This window comes from Neophocaena asiaeorientalis, unplaced genomic scaffold (assembly GCF_003031525.2).
Source record: "Neophocaena asiaeorientalis asiaeorientalis breed wild unplaced genomic scaffold, Neophocaena_asiaeorientalis_V1.1 scaffold126, whole genome shotgun sequence".
In the NCBI taxonomy this organism is placed as follows: Eukaryota; Metazoa; Chordata; class Mammalia; order Artiodactyla; family Phocoenidae; genus Neophocaena; species Neophocaena asiaeorientalis.
In genome coordinates, this window is record NW_020174565.1 from 1363261 (window position 1) to 1385050 (window position 21790).

Genomic DNA, 21790 nt, shown 5'->3' on the forward strand with positions numbered 1-21790 from the left:
GCAACTAGAGAAAGACTGCATGCAGCAATGAAGACCCAACACAGCCAAAAAAAAAAAAAATTAAAAAAAAAAAAAAAAAAAAAGAGACCATGAGTTATCATTTAAGAAAAAAAAAGTGTGGAAACTGAAGACAGGGAGATAAAGATTTGCCTAAAGTCTTCTTGCTAGAGAGTCATAAAGGTGGGGATAGAACCTTGTTTCCTTTCTTCTCTTTCAATGCTTTCTTCTCTACATTATACAGTGGAACTCCTGTTCCTCCACTGTCTACAGGTTTGCCAAAAGTTGTGAACCAAATGACTTATATAAATGCTAACCAATGTTTGCCCTGTTTTAACACTTGCAGGAATTTCAAATGCTGAGACCACACTCCACCTGGTGGCAATTTACCTAAATTGCAAGTGCCTCTTGGCATTGGTGACCTCTCCTTGGTGTTCCTCTGTTTTTATTGGCTCCTCTTTCTCCTTTTCTTTTGTGGGTTTCTCTTCTTTTGCCTATTCTGTAAATATCAGTGTTTCTTTGTGTCCTTGGGCTTCTTCTTCTACACGCTTTCTTTGGTGTTGGTGGAATTCATCTACTCTTGCTTGAGCTTCAAACACTGTTTATATGCTGATGACCCTCAAGTCTTCATCTCCAACAAGAATCTCTCTCTCGAGCCCCAGCCAGGGCCACCATACACATTTGGACAGTGTGGGCCCTGCTCTTCCATGGGAGGTCAATCTCATTGTAGTCCATGCGATTGGCACCCACTGGTATGCAGGAGACCTTCTTTAGGAATTGCAAACATGACATGGCCCAAACAGAACTTATTATTGCCCCTCTGAAAATGATTTTTTCTCTTGCCTTCTCATATCAAAGGGTGATTCTTTTATTCCTTCCTCACTGTTGGTTCTTCTCTTCCTGACCACCATCCAATCTGCTCAATTACCAAGTCCTATGGATTCTAGCACCATTTGCTCATCTCCACCTCAGCTTCTCACCTGAGCTCAGGCCCTCAGTATCACTGACCTGCATCACAGCTACATCCTTCGAAATGGCCTCCTTGACTCCAGTTTTGTCCATCTTTACTCTTATCTCCACACTGTTGCCAGTATGGACTTTCGAGAATATGTATTTGTTCATGTCATTTTTCTGTTGAAAGCCCTACGATTGTTTCCCATTGCCTCAGGGTTAAGTTTAAATTCCTCGGAGTGGCTTACACAGTCCTCTAAGACCTGGGCCTTGATGTCCCCTGCAGTTCCCTTCTCCTTTCGCTCCCCTTCCTGTTCACTCTCTGTTTTGGAAATAGTTCTCCCAGTGAAACATGATTACTTTCAACGTTATAGCCTTTGCTCACCCACTTTTCTCGGTATATTCTCCTTTCTCCTTTTTGCCTGGCTAACCCTAACTGGTCTTTTGGGGCTCAGCTGAGCCATCACTTCCTTCAGGAAGCCCTCCTTGACCTCCCAAAGGTGGGTTGGGTACTCTTCTATGCTTCCCAAGGATAATACTGACCCCTCTACAAAGCCTTTATCTTATTGTATTGTAATTTAGCTGCTCATTTCCCCACCTTCCACATTAGATTTATCTTCTTTAAGGCCCAGGACTACTTCTTATTCACTGTTGTATTCATAGTACTTAGTATCCATTCAGGCACATGGTAGGCAGTCAGTAAATTTGGTGGTGGAGGGGATAGAGTGAACAAATAAGTGACAACAAGAAAAGAAAGCCTCATGAATGGTTCCTTTGAGATTCCTAGGCTTCAAGTGTTGGCAAATGCCAGCAATTTTATCAGAAGGCACAAGGTATGCAGGCTGGGATCTTCCAGAGAAGTGGTATGATCCTATGCAGTGTGGACCAGCCTGCCCAATGGCTAATGGCCTAGAAAATGTAGGTTGACTTTAAGAATGGGAAAGTCCTCTACACTGAAACATCTTTCTTCACGTGCACACCTGAAATTCTTATGTAGAAAATTCAATCGTTCAGCTTAAAGATTAACTTTCAGTTCAACTGGAACAGCCCTTGCCCCCATGCCTATACCTTGAAAACAGTCAATTGTACTCTAATATGTACTCAAATATTCTTCCAAGAGGCAGTTATAACAGGGAATGAACATGAAGTTAGTGGGAACTTGCAGGGGAAGGAGGGATCTTTTTAAAGTTAGAAGAAATGTCCAAAGACATTCAAAACAAAGAGGCTAAAGCAATAGAGATAAAGTTTGAATATTTCATGATTTTGCGTGGATTGGCCTTTGTGTGTGCATCACTGAAAATCCATCATCTGTACTGAATGTCCTTGGCTCCTAGACAAATCAATTCTCCTGATCCCCAAAGAGAAACAAATAGAATGAGTTAGCGAGAGTGTTGAAGATGGTATGATTCTTAGTGTAAAAAACAGTACAGAATAAATTTAATCTCAAAAATTGTTACAGCTAAAATGACATATTAGAATAACATGTTAAAAAGCAAATTTAAAATTGTAAAGTTAAAATTAATTTTAAAGATATTTGAAATGTAATGTAAATTAAAAGGCCAAAGATATTTTTTTCTTTGCCAAAAGCTAAATTCAGATGATCATTTTCAATAATCTCCATGAAAATTACTTTTGAAATCATGGTTTTTAAAAAACAATATTTAGGTCAGCCATGTATATGAACAATGGTGACTCATGCAGCTTGATTGCTTCTACGTTCCTAAAATTCTGAAAACTCAAGAAACCATTTTGTAGTATTGGCAAGGCCACGCAAAGCTTTATTCTTTTTTTTTTTTTTGCGGTACGCGGGCCTCTCACTGTTGTGGCCTCTCCCGTTGCGGAGCACAGGCTCCGGACACGCAGGCTCAGCGGCCATGGCTCATGGGCCCAGCCGCTCCGCGGCATGTGGGATCCTCCCAGCCCGGGGCACGAACCCGCGTCCCCTGCATCGGCAGGTGGACTCTCAAACACTGCGCCACCAGGGAAGCCCAGCTTTATTCTTTATATATAATAAGACTTCAGCCTACCCTAGACTCTGTGAGAAAGATGGACTTGCTTAGGGTAAAGTAATAATTTTTAACACTACCTTTCTATTAGTTCTGGTCTAATGCACAGGAAGGCATAACTCACTTCTGTAACAATAAGAAAGAGAAAAATATGTGTATAGATGGATGTCGTCAGTAAATGTCTTTGGCTAAATAAGGCGCAATTGATTTGAGGGGCATACATCAGAATGGGCCTTTGAGTGGCCCAAGGATGGAGAGGAATGCATAACTGTCAATGTTCATTGTAGATGGTCTTTTTCCTTCTCCCTGTTCCTTTCCCCCCTCCCCCTCCCCGCTTTCTCTCCTCTCCTTGATGAAGATCAGTGATTGATAGATAAAAATATATGCGGTAATTGGAGAGGAATGAAGTTACACTAGATGTTAGAAGAAATAGACATGGAGGTGCTATTAACTGAATTAATTAAATGGAATAAAGATTCCAAAGCAAAGCATGGTCAAAGGGAATGTGAAAGAAAAGTGAGACATGTGAGACAATGATAACAAAGAATAATATATATATTTTTGAATTTGAAATAAAAAAGGAGCAAAATGATCTTTCTATCTAGTGGCCGTGTGCTTAAAGAACTGTAAGATGTGGAGCTTGGTAGAAGCAGAGGTTAGCACAGTTTCGTTGGTCAGCATCAAGTGCTTCCTATAATAAAGCCAGTAAACAATTATGGCTAGAACCTTAACCTATCGTGAAGCCAACAGATGTATGAAATAGAACTTGCAACATGGAAAAGTTGGCTATTAAAAGCAGATGAGAATAGTCCCTCCCATCAGGAAGCTTGCACAAGCCTCTTAGATAGCCTCATCCACCAGAGGGCAGACTGCAGGAGCAAGAAGAAATACAATTCTGCAGCCTGTGGAAGGAAAACCACATTCACAGAAAGACAGACAAGATGAAAAGGCAAAGGCTATGTACCAGATGAAGGAACAAGAGAAAACCCCAGAAAAACAACTAAATGAAGTGGAGATAGGCAACCTTCCAGAAAAAGAATTCAGAAAAATTATAGTGAAGATGATCCAGGACCTCGGAAAAAGAATGGAGGCAAAGATCGAGAAGATGAAGGAAATGTTTAACAAAGACCTAGAAGAACTAAAGAACAAACACCTAGAAGAATTAAAGAACAAACAAACAGAGATGAAAAATACAATAACTGAAATGAAAAATACACTAGAAAGAATCAATAGATGAATAACTGAGGCAGAAGAATGGATGAGTGACCTGGAAGACATAATGGTGGAATTCATGGCCATGGAGTAGAATAAAGGAAAAAGAAAGAAAAGAAATGAAGGCAGCCTAAGGGACTCTGGGACAACATTTAATGCAACAACATTCGCGTTATAGGGGTCTCAGAAGGAGAAGAGGGAGAGAAAGGACCAGAGAAAATATTTGAAGAGATTATAGTCAAAAACTTCCCTAACATGGGAAAGGAAATAGCCACCCAAGTCCAGGAAGCACAGAGAGTCCCATACAGGATAAACCCAAGGAGAAACACGCTGAGACACATAGTAACCAAATTGACAAAAATTAAAGACAAAGAAAAATTATTGAAAGGAGCAAGAGAAAAAAGACAAATAACATACAAGGGAACTCCCATAAGGTTAACAGCTGATTTCTCAGCAGAAACTCTACAAGCCAGAAGGGAGTGGCATGATATATTTAAAGTGATGAAAGGGAAGAACCTATAACCAAGATTACTCTGCCCAGCAAGGATCTCATTCAGATTTGACAGAGAAATCAAAAGCTTTACAGACAAGCAAAAGCTAAGAGAATTCAGCACCACCAAACCAGCTCTACAACAAATGCTAAAGGAACTTCTCTAAGTGGGAAACACAAGAGAAGAAAAGGACCTACAAAAATAGACCCATAACAATTAAGAAAATGGTAATAGGAACATACATATCAATTATTACCTTCAACGTGAATAGATTAAATGTTCCAACCAAAAGACACAGGCTAGCTGAATGGATACAAAAAAAAGACCCATATATATGCTGTCTACAAGAGACCCACTTCAGACCTAGGGACACCTACAGACTGCAGAAGAGGGGATGGAAAAAGATATTCCATGCAAAGGGAAATCAAAAGAAAGCTGGAGTAGCAATACTCATTTCAGATAAAATAGACTTTAAAATAAAGAATGTTACAAGAGACAAGGAAGGATACTACATAATGATCAAGGGATCAATCCAAGAAGAAGATATAACAATTATAAATATATATGCACCCAACATAGGAACACCTCAATATATAAGGCAACTGTAACAGCTCTAAAAGAAGAAATCGACAGTAACACAATAATAGTGGGAGACTTGAACCCCTCACTTATACCAATGGACAGATCATCCAGACAGAAAATTAATAAGGAAACACAAGCTTTAAAGGACACAGTAGACCAGATAGAGTTAATCGACATTTATAGGGCATTCCATCCAAAAATAGCAGATTACACCTTCTTCTCAAGTGCACACGGAACATTCTCCAAGATAAATCATATCTTGGGTTACAAATCAAGCCTCAGTAAATTTAAGAAAACTGAAATCATATCAAACATCTTTTCCAACCACAATGCTCTGAGGTTAGAAATCAATTACAGGGAAAAAAATGTAAAAAACACAAACACATGGAGGCTAAACAATACATTACTAAATAACCAAGAGATCACTGAAGAAATCAAAGAGGAAATCAAAAAATACCTGGAGACAAAGGACAACGAAAACATGATGATCCAAAACCTATGGGATGCAGTGAAAGCAGTTCTAAGAGGGAAGTTTATAGCAATACAAACCTACCTCAAGAAACAAGAAAAATCCCAAATAAACAACCTAACCTTACACCTAAAAGAACCAGAAAAGAAGAACAAAGCAAACCCAAAGTTAGCAGAAGGAAAGAAATCATAAAGATCAGAGCAGAAATAAATGAAATAGAAACAAAGAAAACAATAGCAAAGATCAATAAAACTAAAAGCTGGTTCTTTGAGAAGATAAACAAAATTGAGAAACCTTTAGCCAGACTCAAACCAACAAATGCTGGAGAGGTTGTGGAGAAAAGGAAACCCTCTTGCCCTGTTGGTGGGAATGTAAATTGATACAGCCACTATGGAGAACAGTATGGAGGCTCCTTAAAAAACTAAAAGTAGAATTACCATATGACCCAGCCATCCCACTACTGGGCATATACCCTGAGAAAACCATAATTCAAAAAGACACATGCACCCCAATGTTCATTGCAGCACTATTTACAGTAGTCAGGTCATGGAAGCAACCTAAATGCCCAATGACAGAAAGATGGATAAAGAAGAAGTGGTACATATATACAATGGAATATTACTCAGCCATAAAAAGGAATGAAATTGGGTCATTTGAAGAGATGTGGATGGAAGTAGAGACTGTCATACAGAGTAAAGTAAGTCAGAAAGAGAAATACAAATATCGTATATTAACGCATACATGTGGAACCTACAAAAATGGTACAGATGAACTGGTTTGCAAGGCAGAAATAGAGACACTGATGTAGAGAAGAAACGTATGGACACCAAGGGAGAGAAAGTGATGGGGGATGGGGTTGGGGTGGTGGTGGTGGGATGAATTGGGTGATTGGGATTGACATATGTACACTAATATGTATAAAATCAATAACTAACAAGAACCTGCTGTATAAAAAATAAATAAAAGAAAATTCAAAAAAAAAAAAGCAGATGAAAATATTGACCATTACGTGTTTTATGAGATGCAGTTTTCTTAAAAGTAACAAAAACATGAAACTATAGCAGCTGAAGTGTCAAAGTTGTACCGGCCCATCTTAGTATTTTAATTTTAACATAGTTTTTCAAAAGTGAAATTAAAATGCTGTTGTGTCACTCAAAATAAATGTTTGACAGTAAAACAATGTTTAGAATTTGGTTATAAGCAGACGTCACTGGGGAGAAGCAAAAAATGCATCGCAAACCTGAGTCATGTGGTATACCATTACCCAGAGAAATGTACGCATCTAGTGAAAAATACATTTAAAAGCATTACATTTTGCAAAAAGCCTCGACTTCTCAGGTCTGGAGTTGAAGAATGAGTCACTTCTAAAAGCAGAGAAGTGGGTGTGACTTAGCATTTTAACTCTTGGGGAAGGGCTTTACTGAAACTAGCAGATTTAGCAAAACTGGCACATTTTCTTTAGAACAGTGAAGCTGCAGGATTCCTGAGAAAACTGGGCACAGTTGCTGCTTAAGCTTTTAGTCAATGAGTATTGTGAAAGGCAGGAATAAAATCATAATGATCTTTCAAGTTAAAATGATGTCAAAGGCCATTAATAAAGCCAATGTAGAGATGACTATTATGTGTAGATGGAGCCTAGCTGCTAGGCCGATTCAAGATTATTTAACTGCTTGGAGAAGGAACGTAATAGCAGGTGATTTGAAGCTCATCCATGCCCTTGCTTTACCTCCTTGACTGCCAGTGCCCAGTGAAACCGAGTGGGGCTCTGTGGGGCTCCTGGACCCAAAGGCCTTTTTCTGTCCCCCGTTTCTCTTAGGCAAGACTCCAGTCTCCATGACCTTCCCTGAGTTCCAAAGGGCAGATTTGAACAGCTGCTAATCAAGGGAGGGGCAGCCAAGAAACTACCTGAGGCCAGATTAAAGGAACCAGAGAAACTCATCAAGATTCAGGAGAGCCTGCACACACCCTAATCTTGTCAGCAACCCGACCCTTGAACCATTGCCATAAAACTCCTCACCAAACTTCCCTGGCTGGGACATACAGTTTTTGAGGGCAGGAGCCCACCATATCCCCCTTTGCCTGGCAAAGCAATAAAGCTATTCTTTTCTACTTCACCCAAAACTCTATCTCTGAAATTCGATTTGGCACTGGTGTACAGAGAGGCTGAGCTTTTGTCATCACCTCCTGTTATATCTCCAACTTTAAGCAGGTGTGGAACACTCACTACTCTTTGACTTTCCTTACAGGATTAGCTTCATAAAAGCAATGGCCTGAGCATAATCTCGTCACCACCATTCCTATTCTTACAGATAACTGGACTCAAAATTTCTGAGTCTTCTTTGATTTATTCCTCGATCTCATTTCTCATGTCTTGTAAGTCATTGTACTTTCAGGTTCTTTTTGGAAAAGTCTGAGCTTTGTCCTTTTTTTTCTAAGATTAAGGCCACACCAGTCTGAGAGCTAATTATCTCCTGCCTGGAACTTTAAAATTGCTTCCTGGAAGCACTCGGCTATGACTATTTAAGTATGCCTATACATTTAAATTAAAGCGTTTTCATTATCCTTGTTGGTAAGTCTGTAAATGCTAATAATTTTTTATGCATTAAATTATCTATAAAATTATTAGTTATGTTAAATTGATCAGAAGAATATAAATATATTATAAAATTTGGTAATTATTAAATATAAAATGTAAAGTCTCTTGAAAGTACATCTGTTATTGAGGGATAAAGCTGGCTTTTTTCCCAGTTTATGAATCTACAGATGCATATTATTTACCACTAGAATGTGACAGAGTTCAAGTTTCTCTCCTTCCTGTCCTCTCCCCTCTCTTCCCCTCCCCCACCCTCTTTCTTCCTCCACCGCCCCCCTTCTTTTTTTCTTAATCTAGATGTAGGTACCGAGAAAACTTGCTCACAAAAGTTGGTGGTAATGGAAGGAATTTTGATATAAGAATATCATTTAGTTATTTGAAGTTCTTCCAAGTTGCACGCCAAAAGAATGTAGTAATCTATAATAAAAAATATTTAAAATTACTTAGCAGCTGGTGACTTCATAATGGCCATTTAATTTTGTAAAAGGCATGAATTGGAACCATCTGATTTGCAAAAGGTTTTGCTACCCTGTCATTAAAATCATTTAATTTCTCAATATCTGGGAAGTATATTAAAAAGAAATGTATCAGCTCTGATTCCTATTAATCTTTAACTTAGAGGTCCCTTGTTTATGGAGCTAAAATTACATGAAACTGGGTATAAAAATAACCCTGAATAATTAGACTTATATATTTTAGGAATTTACCCATTATTTCTGAACACAGATCTATATATTAATGCCAAATTTAAACTGTTTAGGAAGTCATCACAAAGTCTTTAAAAGTTATGATACTTGAGAATTATTATATATAAATAAATTCTAATTTTATTTTATGATGAAATATGTTTTTATAACTAATATATTTGACAGAATTGGAAGAGATTTGAATTTGCAAAAGAGGAAGCAATTCAAATTAAATGAAGCTGGTTTTCTAGGGTTTAAGATATATCCAAAAATGCATTTTAGAAACATTTTGTCTCACATTTGCATATAAGAGGATGGTCTGTTTTTAAGCCTACAGATTTGCATTTTTATAAAAATTGACAAAAAACTATATGGCCACTGTTAATTTTAGGGCATATAAATGATGTATTAAATAAAAAGACGCATCAAAAGAGAGATGAATTGGGACTTCCCAGGTGATCCAGTGGGTAAGACTTTGCACTCCCAATGCAGAGGGGCCCGGGTTCAATCTCATGTCGGGGAAATAGATACTGCATGCATGCCGCAACTAAGAGTCTGGATGCCACAACTAAGAGTCCCCATGTTGCAACTAAGAGTCCGCATGCTGCAACAAAGATCCCGCATGCCACAACTGAGACCAGGCACAGCCAAAACAAACAAACAAACAAATAAATAAATAGATAAATAAATAAATAAAATTTAAAAAGAGAGATGAATTAACTATCATTGCTAAGTGCATGATTTAGGGTAAAAATCTATAACATAATCTCTTTATTTTAATCTTCAGCCCCAAAATACATGTAACAAATGAACATAGGCAAATGCAGGCAAGTGGGAGATTTGTGCCCAAGTTAAAAATGAATTTGTATTTACAGTATTTAACGGTTGGGCAACAGTTAATGAAAGTGTTTCTTCTACCTGGGTGAATAATATAAGAAAATATGACATTAACTTACCTATTACCCATAGATCTCTTTTACTCAAAGATATACTATCATTTTACTGAAATAATCATGGAAAATTTTACGTCTTCTGGAATCATGCAAAATAGGCAAAACACTGAGACATTCTGACCCGGGCTTCCTCCATCAGTAGAGCCTACAATGCAGGAGGCTTATTTTGAGAAGTGATCCCGAGAAGTGGAAGTGGGAGAGAGGAAGGATTGAGAGATAGAAGGCAGAAACGCCAGTCCAAGGGTAGTTTGTTGAGCTGGGTCACCACTGGGGGCAGTTGCAGCTCATTCCCACTAAGGACCCTTCAAGGAGTCGTGTGAAATGCGCCTCACCGTTGCCCACCCAGGGGATATGTTAGAGGAGTTTTCATCCTCCGGTTCTTGTTCCCATGGGGCAAAGGTCACCTCATGGGATATTAACTATCTCCCTTTCCAGTCTGTGCATGTGTCAAACGTGGGTGTCCCACCTGGCTGCAGCAGAAGAGAGACTTGAGGGTAGAAAGTAAAAGAGATGAAGTGCCGCTGGTGTTCCACAGATGTGTGCAGCTGGTTGGCTGCAGGGCACGGGGTGGGCCTGGAGGACAGAGATGGGCCACAATTGTCTGATCTGATTGACATCTTGTCATCAAACGCTGTTATTACTAAGAATGGTGAACATACAGAGAGGCTGGATTTGCAGCAGATCAGTGTCTTCAAGCATACTTTTTGTTTTGTTTTACAAATACTAATCTAAGAAGCTAAGGCCTAAGACTCTTGCCACGTGTTGTTAACTAGGGGAAATAAAGTGACACTCTTTCAGTTTTAACCCACATGCTTTGCCTTTACTTTCCCACCCACCCTCCTTCAGAAGTACTGCATCCTTTGCCATTAATTAGGGGACAAAGAGGTGAGACTATTAAAGGAAAATTGTCTTCACTTCAGCTTCCCCATACTACCATCTGATGAGTATGATGATCAAAGGAGGCCGCGCCTACAGCAACGTTTGAAATTTTCTTGTTCTTTGGCGTCCTGGAGGTTTTTATATTACAGTTCAATTCACAGTGGGTGAGAGGGAGAACATTTATTCCTGAAGCGGGAACCCTGGTCATTGTGAAAGGGGAGAACCAAGATAATCCTTCCTCAGTTCTCAGACAGATCAGCTTTAGGGAAAAACACAAATGGAAGTTGAGGATATGGAAATTAATTTCCCTACAACTGTCTATATTTGTGCATACTTCACAAAGTCCGTCTTTTCAAGGATTCTCTCACCTTAGTTGGATATTGGAAGTATGTGACATCATTAACTGCTTTACTGTTGCTTCCTGCCACCTGGATAAAAAACCCTATGGCCAATCCCTAGAAGGATGTCATCCATCGCCAAGAGTGAGCTTTCATGGGGAGCTGGGCTGGGGAGAAGATTTCTGAAGTGTGGAGGTTATTTTCTTTGCAAATGTTAGTGCTCTGGAATTGGTGAGTGAATGAGAGCAGATATCCTTGTCTTCATGCCCAACAGGATGGCATTTGGATACTTGTTTAGATTCTTTCTTGGAACTTGTTTCTTAAACAATCACAGGAGGTTATTCACGAAAGCCAATGAAACTGAAATGTTTTTTGCCAGCAGGAGAATATAACTAAATGTGCTCTCATTATATCCACTGGAAGCGTTTCCCCTGATCTTCAAAATATATTATTACATTTCAGATGACATTAAGAGATAAGTCTTTAGTCATGGAATTCTGGTAGGAGGGGAAAAAACACAGTTTGGGTTATTTTCTTTATTATTGTTGTTAAAATGTGAATCATGCCCTTCAGTTGATGAATTCTCATTGATGCTTCAATGGAAGGAAGGGGAAGATGAAATAACATAAATGATAGCTATAATTAATTTTATACTAAGCTTCCTTGATGAAATTAATATTGTCAGATGGAAATGTAATTTAAGCAAAATATGCTTATATGCTCATGTAAGCTGAGTTACACATTTGGACTTTAAGAAAAAAATCACTCTTGCATTTCATAGAACTACTTACAGAATGATTTAGCTTAATTGTTTGTACAGCTTTCTAGACATTATAGCTCTTTAAAGGAAATAAAGGTGTATGAGATGAAAGGGTGAAAGACAAAAGGGTCATTTTAAATATGCTTCTATTATTTTGAAAAAAAATGCAGGACACTTCTAATTTCCAAAGAAACTAGTTTTTAACACATATGTTAATGAACTCTGACGGTAGTTTTGAATTCATAAAAAAGGGAAAACTCTGGCAATTTAAAACAATTTAGATCTAAACTGAAATAGAGTATATTGGTTTGTTAAGTAAACTTCAAAACATATTGACCTAAAATGTCAGCAAATGTTAGTGAAAAATCTACAAGTCAATATCCATCACATGCCTGAATTCTTTGTCTTTATGTGACATTTCAAGCAATTTCATAACTGGTCAGGAAAGAGTACAAAATAACAAACACCAAGACAGTTCACTGATTTCAGATAAAATCTTCCATGTTCTCGAAAAGAAAACAAACAAACCCATGAGGGTCATAAACTAACATTGATTACTTTTCTGAAAACATCAACATCTGCAACTTGTTTCTTAATATGAAACCAAACATTATGTAACATATGAAAATTTGAAATATAAATCGTTATTTCTTCCTTAAAGAATCTACTCCCAGTAGACAGTCAATACAGCATTTGTTAAATCAGCTGATTACGAGAGTTAAAGGGCTCATACACAGGAATACAGAAACTCCAGTTGATATGCCGGAAGAGAGGTGGCTTACTGGTCAAGTCAGCATTCTTCTCGACATTCACTAGGGGAATACGCTATAGTGATCTACCTTTTTTCCTCCAGAATACATTGAAGCTATACATCTCTGTTAAAGATATGGCATATTTACGAGAATGTAAAGACCTCATTGGTGAGGTTGCCTTCATCTTTGTGATTAATGTCTGGGCCGTCAGTCTTGCTTTGACCACTACGCTGTGCTTAACTCCCGAATAGAGAGTAGACATGTCAAGCAACACTTGGTCCATATCCTCCCCCTGTGGCTATTTAGGTTGGTTGTAAAATCTCAGACAGCTGGAGACAGTAGGAGGAGGGAAAGAAACTTGCATTTATCAAGGTCTCCCTTGTGTGGCAAACACTGTGTGCCTACTTTCCATGTGTGGCCTCACATTGTTCTTTCAACTACCCCAAGAAGTGGGTATTATTTCCATTTTACACATGAGGAAAATAAAACTCAGACAGACTGCACTATGAAAATGTTGTGAAATTAAAAATGTTAACCCAGGTTTTGTGTTATCTCAGTGATTATTTCTTGCATCTGTGGTTGTAAGGCTTCATATTCTTTCCTGTTACCGAGCCTTGTCTTCTAGCCTTGCGAGATCTCTAACACCTCTAATTCATGGTGTCCCAAACCACATTCATTACTTTCCTTTCTATTTTTTATTTTATTTTTAAAATTTTATTTATTTTTTATGTATTTAGTTTTTGGCTGAATTGGGTCTCCGTAGCTGCGCACGGGCTTTCTTTAGTTTCAGTGAGCGGGGCTACTCTTCGTTACGGTGTGTGGGTTTCTCATTATGGTGGCTTCTCTTGTTGCGGAGCACAGGCTCTAGGTGTGCGGGCTTCAGAAGTTGTGGCTTGCAGGCTCTAGAGCGCAGGCTCAGTAGTTGTGGCGCACAGGCTTATTTGTTCCGCGGCATGTGGGATCTTCCCGGACCAGGGCTTGCACGCGTGTCCCCTGAATTGGCAGGCGGATTCCCAACCACTGCGCCACCAGGGAAGTCCTAACAAATGATTTTAAGTAAGTTTGTGTTGATATCTATCGCATAAACTAAATGAGCTCTAATGTAGCTAAGTAGAGGCCCTGTTACCCAGTAGGGACATCTTTGTTGCCAAGCCTCTGGGTAGCACCCTAAATCTTCAGGCATTTAGAAAAAGACAACCCAGCTTTATTATAGATACTATTTAGGTGGCCTCAGGCAAACACTCACTTCCTAAAGCATTGCTTCTCAACATCGAATTTGTCTGAAACACATTTGAGACTCTCCTGGTGTACAGATTTCTGGGTCTCTACACCAATTCTACAATTCTTACCTAGTAAGTTAAGGAAATAGAAACCTCTCTGCATATTTTAAACATAAAGAAATTTAAAACAGGCTTTCAAGTGCTTACAAAATCGTTGAAAGAGGTATAGGACTAGGCTATAGGCTGGGACTCCAGAATGAGAAGAACTGACCCAGTAGGGGAGCTACTGCCTTTGAGACGGCCACGGGAGACATGAGTTTGACAATTCATCACTGTAGGTGTCACCCAAGTTCAAGAAGTTGCTGTTGCTGCCATGGTCCCTGCTGTAATGGCCTCTTGACACCTAAGAAGCTGGAAAGTAGACACCTGTAGCTGTGAGCCATGGATGGGAAAGCCAGACTCAAGGATCTACTTCTGCACCAGCTGCCACCACGACTGTATGTCAGCACCAGGAAGCTGGAATATTTCTGCAGAAAAGCTGTTTCCACAGACTGTCTTCCAAAAGAAACAGGCAAGATGGGCAGGGAATTGCCTTTGCTTCACTTACACTCCCAAATCTTGTGTAAGTCCTTCTAATAGGCCAAACCTCATTCGTATCCAGAACCCTAGTGGGTTTTAGCTTTCAATCCCTCCACCTAGAAGGAGGCTGGAAGGGCACCCAGGAAGGCAACCTACAGTACCCTCCACACTGCGGTTAACAACTTCAGAAGGTATCTTTATACAGCTTTGCCTGTATAACATATGCAGAATATAATTTGTGTATAAAAGTATGTTTAAACATATTATATTTGGACTTGTCTCTGTAATCTTTTTCCTTGGAGATCATTCTTCATCAGTGTGTGTGGATATAAACCATTATTTTTTAAACAGTGCCTGGCATGTGCATATAGATTGTACCTAATTTTTGCTGGAACTAAAACAGCCGCAGTGATATACTTGCACCTATGTTTTGGTGCACATGTGTGAGTGATTTTATAGTATAGATTCCTAGAATTCAAAAGGTCTTCATATTTAAAATTTTGTTAGATATTGTCAAATTTAAAGAGCAAAACTATGGTACCAAAATATCTTCCTGTGATTAGTTTAGGAGGTCCTTTATTTGATCATACCTTTGCCAATACTGAATATTTATTTTCTGTGACGCTGAAGAGTGAAAAATAATATTTCATTGTTTAATTTGCATTTTTGGATTATGAGTGAGGTTGTCTTTTTTTTTTTTTTTGCGTTATGCGGGCCTCTCCCATTGCGGAGCACAGGCTCCGGACGCGCAGGCTCAGCGGCCATGGCTCACGGGCCCAGCCGCTCCGCGGCATGTGGGATCTTCCCGGACCGGGGCACGAACCCGTGTCCCCTGCATCGGCAGGCGGACTCTCAACCACTGCGCCACCAGGGAAGCCCCGAGGTTGTCTTTTTTGTGTTTTCTGGATATTTGTAGTTCTGTAAATTGCCTGTTCATTTGCTTTACTCATTAAAAAAATCTAGTTGTCGTCTTTCTATTCATTTAAGGAAACTTTGTGTATTATAAATAATATTTCTTTGTCTAATATTGATTTCAAATATTTCTCATAATCTGTCACTTATCTTGTAACTTTGTTTTATGGTATCCTTTCTTAAATATCATACAGAAAGTTTACATTTTTATATCATCACATTGATCCATCTTTTTCCTTACAGTTTCTGTATTTTGAATTGTACTATTTGAATTGTATTATCCTTCCTAATACAATTGCCTATCCCAAGATCATTAAAATACCCTTCCCTATTTTTGTTGGTGTGTTGCAATAAGCCTGTCAAACTCAGGGTCAAGGGCACAGTTCTCCACAAAACTGCCCTCACTTCAAGTGCCAGGTTCAAATTTGGGGGTCTCTAGGGCCACCCTCACTTCCAACCAACTAACCACAAATTCAGGGGTTCCCATGACCACCCTCAGGTTTGATAACTCAGTAGAAAGACTCACACAACTTACTGAAAGGGCTATCCTTATGATTACAGTTTTATTACAGCAAAAATCTACAAATCAGAACATGCCCAAACAAGAGATGCACAGGTGAAGTCTGGAAGGGGTCCAAATGCAAATCTTCCAGTCGTCTTCTCCCTGTGGAGTCCTGGATGGTGTTACCTCCTTTAGGCTATGGTGTATGATAACACTCAGCATACTGCCAACCAGGGAAGTTCACCCACACCTTGGTATCCACAGTTTTTATTGGGGTTTCATTATGTAGGCATGATTGGTTAAACGCTGGCCATGTGTTGCACTCAATATCTAACCCCTTCTCCCTTGGGGAGATCAGGCTGTTATCATGGGGCTTAATGCCCCAACCCTTTAATCACTTGGTTGGTCTTTCTGGCGTGGCAAATCCCCAACTTGAGTTATCGCCTTAGCATGAACTATCCACCATGAGTCACCTTGTTAGCATAAATTATCAGGTATGTCTGAGGGGCCCACCATGAATAACAAGGACACTCCAGTCACTGAGAAAATTCTAAGGGTTTAGAGATTACCTCCTGGGAGCTGGGACAAAGACCAGACCTCTCTTTGTGTAAAGTTTATTCTTTACTACACAGATGTTTTCTAACTAAAAGAAATTTAAAAATATTTTTGGAATTATATTTTTATGACTGGTGTGATACATACATTCAACTTTTCCAAATGAGCAGTTAGTTGTCTCAGCATCACTTGAGTATTGTAACCTTCTCATTATTTTGAAATATCATCTTTATCATATCCTAAATTTTTATATATATATGGCTCTGTTTCTGTATCTCAATTCTGGTTCATTTATGTTTTACTATTCAAATTACTATAACTTTACAGTATTTTTTTCATAGTAAGCTTTGGTAACTAGTAGGTCAAATTCCATTTAATCGTTCTTTTTCCAAAGTATCTTTGTTCTTCTTGTATTTTTCTTTTCCAGAAAAATTTTAAAATTTTGTCAGATGCCATGAATAAATCTTAATGGGATTTTTAACAGGGATTTTATTGACTTTATGAATTGCTTTAAGGAAGTTGGTATCATTAGAATATGGAAATTTCTCACTCAGGATGCTAGCATGCTACTCTATTTATTAAGTTCCTTTAAAAAATGTCCTCCAGGTGGGATGGGGAGGATGGGAGGGAGACGCAAGAGGGAGGAGATATGGGGATATATGTATACATATAGCTGATTCACTTTGTTATACAGCAGAAATTAACACACCATTGTAAAGCAATTATACTCCAATAAAGATGTTAAAAAATGTCAAGAATTAAATTTGCCTGCAGAACATTTAAAAAACAAACAAAAAGAGAAAACAAACGTTCTAAGGAGTCTTACATAAAAGCTCATCTCTAATCTATTTAATGTTACTTGACTGGATTCTAGTCTTTTTAGGGTTACACAAATATTTGCAAATATTTTTATGTATGTTCATATACCCATTATCTGACTTGAACTGTCATTTTTGAAAAGAATTTAATGTTTTTGGTCATTTCAGATATATATCTGCTTTACCTTTCTCATCTACATTAGTGAGATATCACCAATGTTCACCTACATTGGACCAAATAAATTCGGTTCAGTCTTGCTCATACATGCAATTTTTATCTTTTATTTATTCAAAAAATATTTCTAAAAAAAGAAAATGCATACAGATATACACAGGAGCTGAAAGCAAGGCAAAAATGTAAGGCAGGCATAATAAGCTAATATAGGTCTGTTTTCCCTTAAAAATTCTGTTTAATGTATTCTAAACTTCCTTAGGAGATATCACTGACAGGTGAAACGAACCAAGAAGGACTACTCAATTTTACTATTAAGATAAGAAAATGTATCAGAATGTGCATAATTCAATCATACATTTAATTTTCTCCACAAGAAAACCTAAAGAGTATTTTTTCTATCTGGAGATTTTTAGAAAAAATTAAACCAAACAAAGAAAAAGGAGAGGAAAATTCCTTGATTTAATCTGCTAATATTTACAAATGGTTCATCAGAAAACTTAAAGGTATATTACATTTATTTGTATCTTATCCTTATCTGAGGATATATACAAGCACTTATTTTTCTGTTTTTGAATTTTTGGGCTAGTGTGGAGAAAAAAATAAAGCATCTACTATTCCTGGCAACTTAGACATGTGTGCTTATTCCGTGAGAATTGTTTATTCTGCAAAGAAGACTTCCGTTTTGGGTATTAGGGGATGATAAAGGGGTATTTTTATTCTAATGCCTTAATCAAGCAAATTGTATATAATTGAACTTGAAAATGTGGCTAAACATGTACATGCAAACCTAATAAAGTTTCATATTACATTCTCGTTTAGTGAAATATAGATTTTTTAAGACCCCACAAGCACCTTGCAACAACTGAATGTGTAAATCCCCTATTAGAAGTAATACAATACGGGCTTCCCCTGAGCTTCCCCTGGGCTTCCCCGGTGGTGCTGTGGTTAAGAATCTGCCTCTAAATGCAGGTGACACAGGTTCAGGGACACAGGTTCGAGCCCTGGTCAGGGAAGATCCCACGTGCCGCAAAGCAACTAAGCCCGTGCGCCACAACTACTGAGCCTGCGCTCTAGAGCCCTCGAGCCACAACTACTGAAGCCCGCACGGCTAGAACCCGTGCTCCGCAACAAGAGAAGCCACTGCAATGAGAAGCCCGCGCACCGCAACAAAGAATAGCCCCCGCTCGCCTCAACTAGAGAAAGCTGCAACGAAGACACAATGCAGCCAAAGGTAAATAATAAATAAATTTATTTTAAAAAAGAAGTAATGCAATAATTACACCCATAAATTATTAAACATGCACACACAAACACATTTCCTGAGTTCCTTAGCTATTTGAGTAAATCTTTTTTTTTTTAATTCAATTTTCCAAATCATTCCTATTTAGTCTTAGTCTGGTCTGCTGCCATACTTAATCAGTGGTTCCCTCCAAAATTCACATTAACCTAGGCTTAAAAGGAGTTTTACTGCTGTCACAGAATAGTATCTCTGGTTTTGCCTCTAATCCTCCATGTAAACTAGCTTTACCTTTAAAGGAATTGTCTACATTTTGGTCCATTAGCTATACTTTCTTTGTAAGTCTACTTCTTCTTAATTAGTCTTTCTCTGAAGACAGTTCCTATCTCTTCGGGTATTAAAAAACAAAGCAAATACCAAAAACAATGTACATCATAAGATTTCATCAATAAAATTGATTCTAGCTTCTGTTTAAAAAAAAAAGTCCTCCAGTAAAGTATTAATTCCTGTCTATATTTCGTGCATGCTTTAAAGACAATTTCTAGGCATTTTGCTTCTTTGTATGCAATTGTGAATGAATTTTTTTTCTCTTCCTGTTTCTGATTATTGCCTTCATAGAGAATAACTCTGGGTTTATATCTTAAATCTAGTACATTATTAAATTATGTTATATTTATTAGTTCTAATAGCTGCTCAGTTAATTATTTTAGATATTTTTAGATAGATAATTATATAATCTGTGTAATGATACTATTATCTCCTTTTGTTTTGTTTGTTTTTGCATGGTGTAAAAGTTTATTAATGGTATGAAACCCCCAACACACATACATTAAGATTATATGATGTTGATCAGGGAGCAAAACATATTCCTCCTTAGTCTCATTTCCTCTTCCCTGTCACAAGTAAAAGGAAAGCAACTGGAGAGGCATATATAACATGGCAGAGCTCTCCATATTATGGTGTTTGTGGCATTTTAAAAAATGTTGGTTGCGATGAAATTGTATGCACTATTGATTCAAGTTTTAGAAGAAAAAATCCTCCTGTGGGATGTTAAGACATTAAATTGGGGGCTATCTGGGAGGGAAGGACAATATTATCTGAGGCCGGGCATGGTCATGTGTCATGAACAGTTGTCTTACATCTGGCAGTCACTCAACAAAGAGTGGCTGAGAGTGTGAGCTCTGAAGTAGTATTCTGTACTATCTATTGTCTCCTTTTGAACAAATATTGGAATATGGGGGTGCAGTAAAAAATGTGGAATAGAAGTATTATTAGCAGGCATTATCATTCAGCTCATAATTTTAATGTGAATGCTTCCAATATTTCACTTTTAAATAATACGTTTGTGATATATTTCTATATTATAGCCTTTGTCAATTTTAGTAAGTTGCTTCTATTTCTAGTACTCTGTAAGTTTTAATCAGAATAAGTGCTTAATTTACAAAGTGCTTTTGGAATTTAGCAAGATCATTTTATGTAATTTCATTTGTAATATGTTATAGTGAATGACATGAAAACATTTCCTTATATTAAATCATTTTTCTATTCTGTGGTTAAACATAGTTGAATCATAAATAGTACTTTTTAATAAACCGTAGAAGTTAATTTGCTAGAGTTTTAGTTAGGATTTTCATAAGTTATTTTGATAAATAGGATATTTTTGGTATTCTCATTCACCTGGAATTGGCATCAGAATTGTACTGTCCTCAGGGAATGAGGTAGGAAAGCTTCCATAGTTTTCTATGCTTTGGAACAATTTAAATAATATAGGGATTATGTTTTTTTTAATTGCTAGAAATTACCTGTAACTGCACCCAAGACTTATACATTTTACAGGAATAGAAATTTGACCAACTTTTACATTTCTTCTCTGATTGTTGATCTGTTGAGTTTTATGGTTCATTTTTGAGTTGTTAGTAGTTTGTATTTTCTTTAAAAATGGTGTCTTCTACATAAATTTTCAATTTGGTGGTATATTTCTGCATGTTTCCCTTTTATATTTCAAGCATTTCTCTATATTTGTACTTATTTACCCTTTCACATTCTTATGGTTTTTTCTATTTTCTTCCTTCTTTTCTTAATAATGTGAATATATTTGTAACAGGCAAACATAATTGATCTTTTATTTTTTATTTATTTATTTATTTTTTTTTGCGGTACGCGGGCCTCTCACTGCCGTGGCCTCTCACGTCGCGGAGCACAGGCTCCGGACTCGCAGGCTCAGCAGCCATGGCTCACGGGCCCAGCCGCTTCGCGGCACGTGGGATCTTCCCGGACCGGGGCACAAACTCGTGTCCACTGCATCGGCAGGCAGACTCCCAACCACTGCGCCACCAGGGAAGACCAATCTTTTATTTTTTAATTTAATTTTAAAAATTAATTTTTATTGCAGTGTGGTTGGTTTACAATGTTGTGTTAGCCTCCACTGCACAACAAAATGAATCAGCCATACACATACAGACATCCCCTCCTTTTTGGACTTCCCTCCCATTTAGGTTACCACAGTGCATTGAGTAGAGTTCCCTGTGCTATACAGCATGTTCCCATCAGTTGTCTATTTTATACGTAGTATCAATAATGTATATGTGTCAATCCCAGTCTCCCAATTCCTCCCACCCCACCCTTTTCCTCCTTGGTATCCATACGTTTGTTCCCTACCTCTGTGTCTCTATTTCTGCTTTGCAAATAAGACCATCTATACCATTTTTCTAGATTCCATATATATGCATTATTATACAATATTTGCTTTTCTCTTTCTGACTTACTTCACTCTGTATGACACGTAATTGATCTTTTAAAAGAACCAGCTTTTGGTTTTTCTGATCAAGTTTACTTAAAAAAATTTCCTGTATCATTAAATTATCTCTTTACTATTAATTCCTTCATTTACTTTCTTTAGGGTTATTTTGTGATTCTCTTTTTATCTTCTTGGACTGAATATTTAATTTCTTTATTTTCAAAGTCTTTTATTTTCTAACAAATTTATTTAGATCACATTTTTCTCTTTGTCCACATCCTACACGTTTGGATCTGTGTGCTTTTATTTATTTTTTAAAATTTCTAAATAAATTGCAGTTAAGTCTTGATTTCCTCTTTAAGAATTCTTTAGGTATGTTTTGAAAT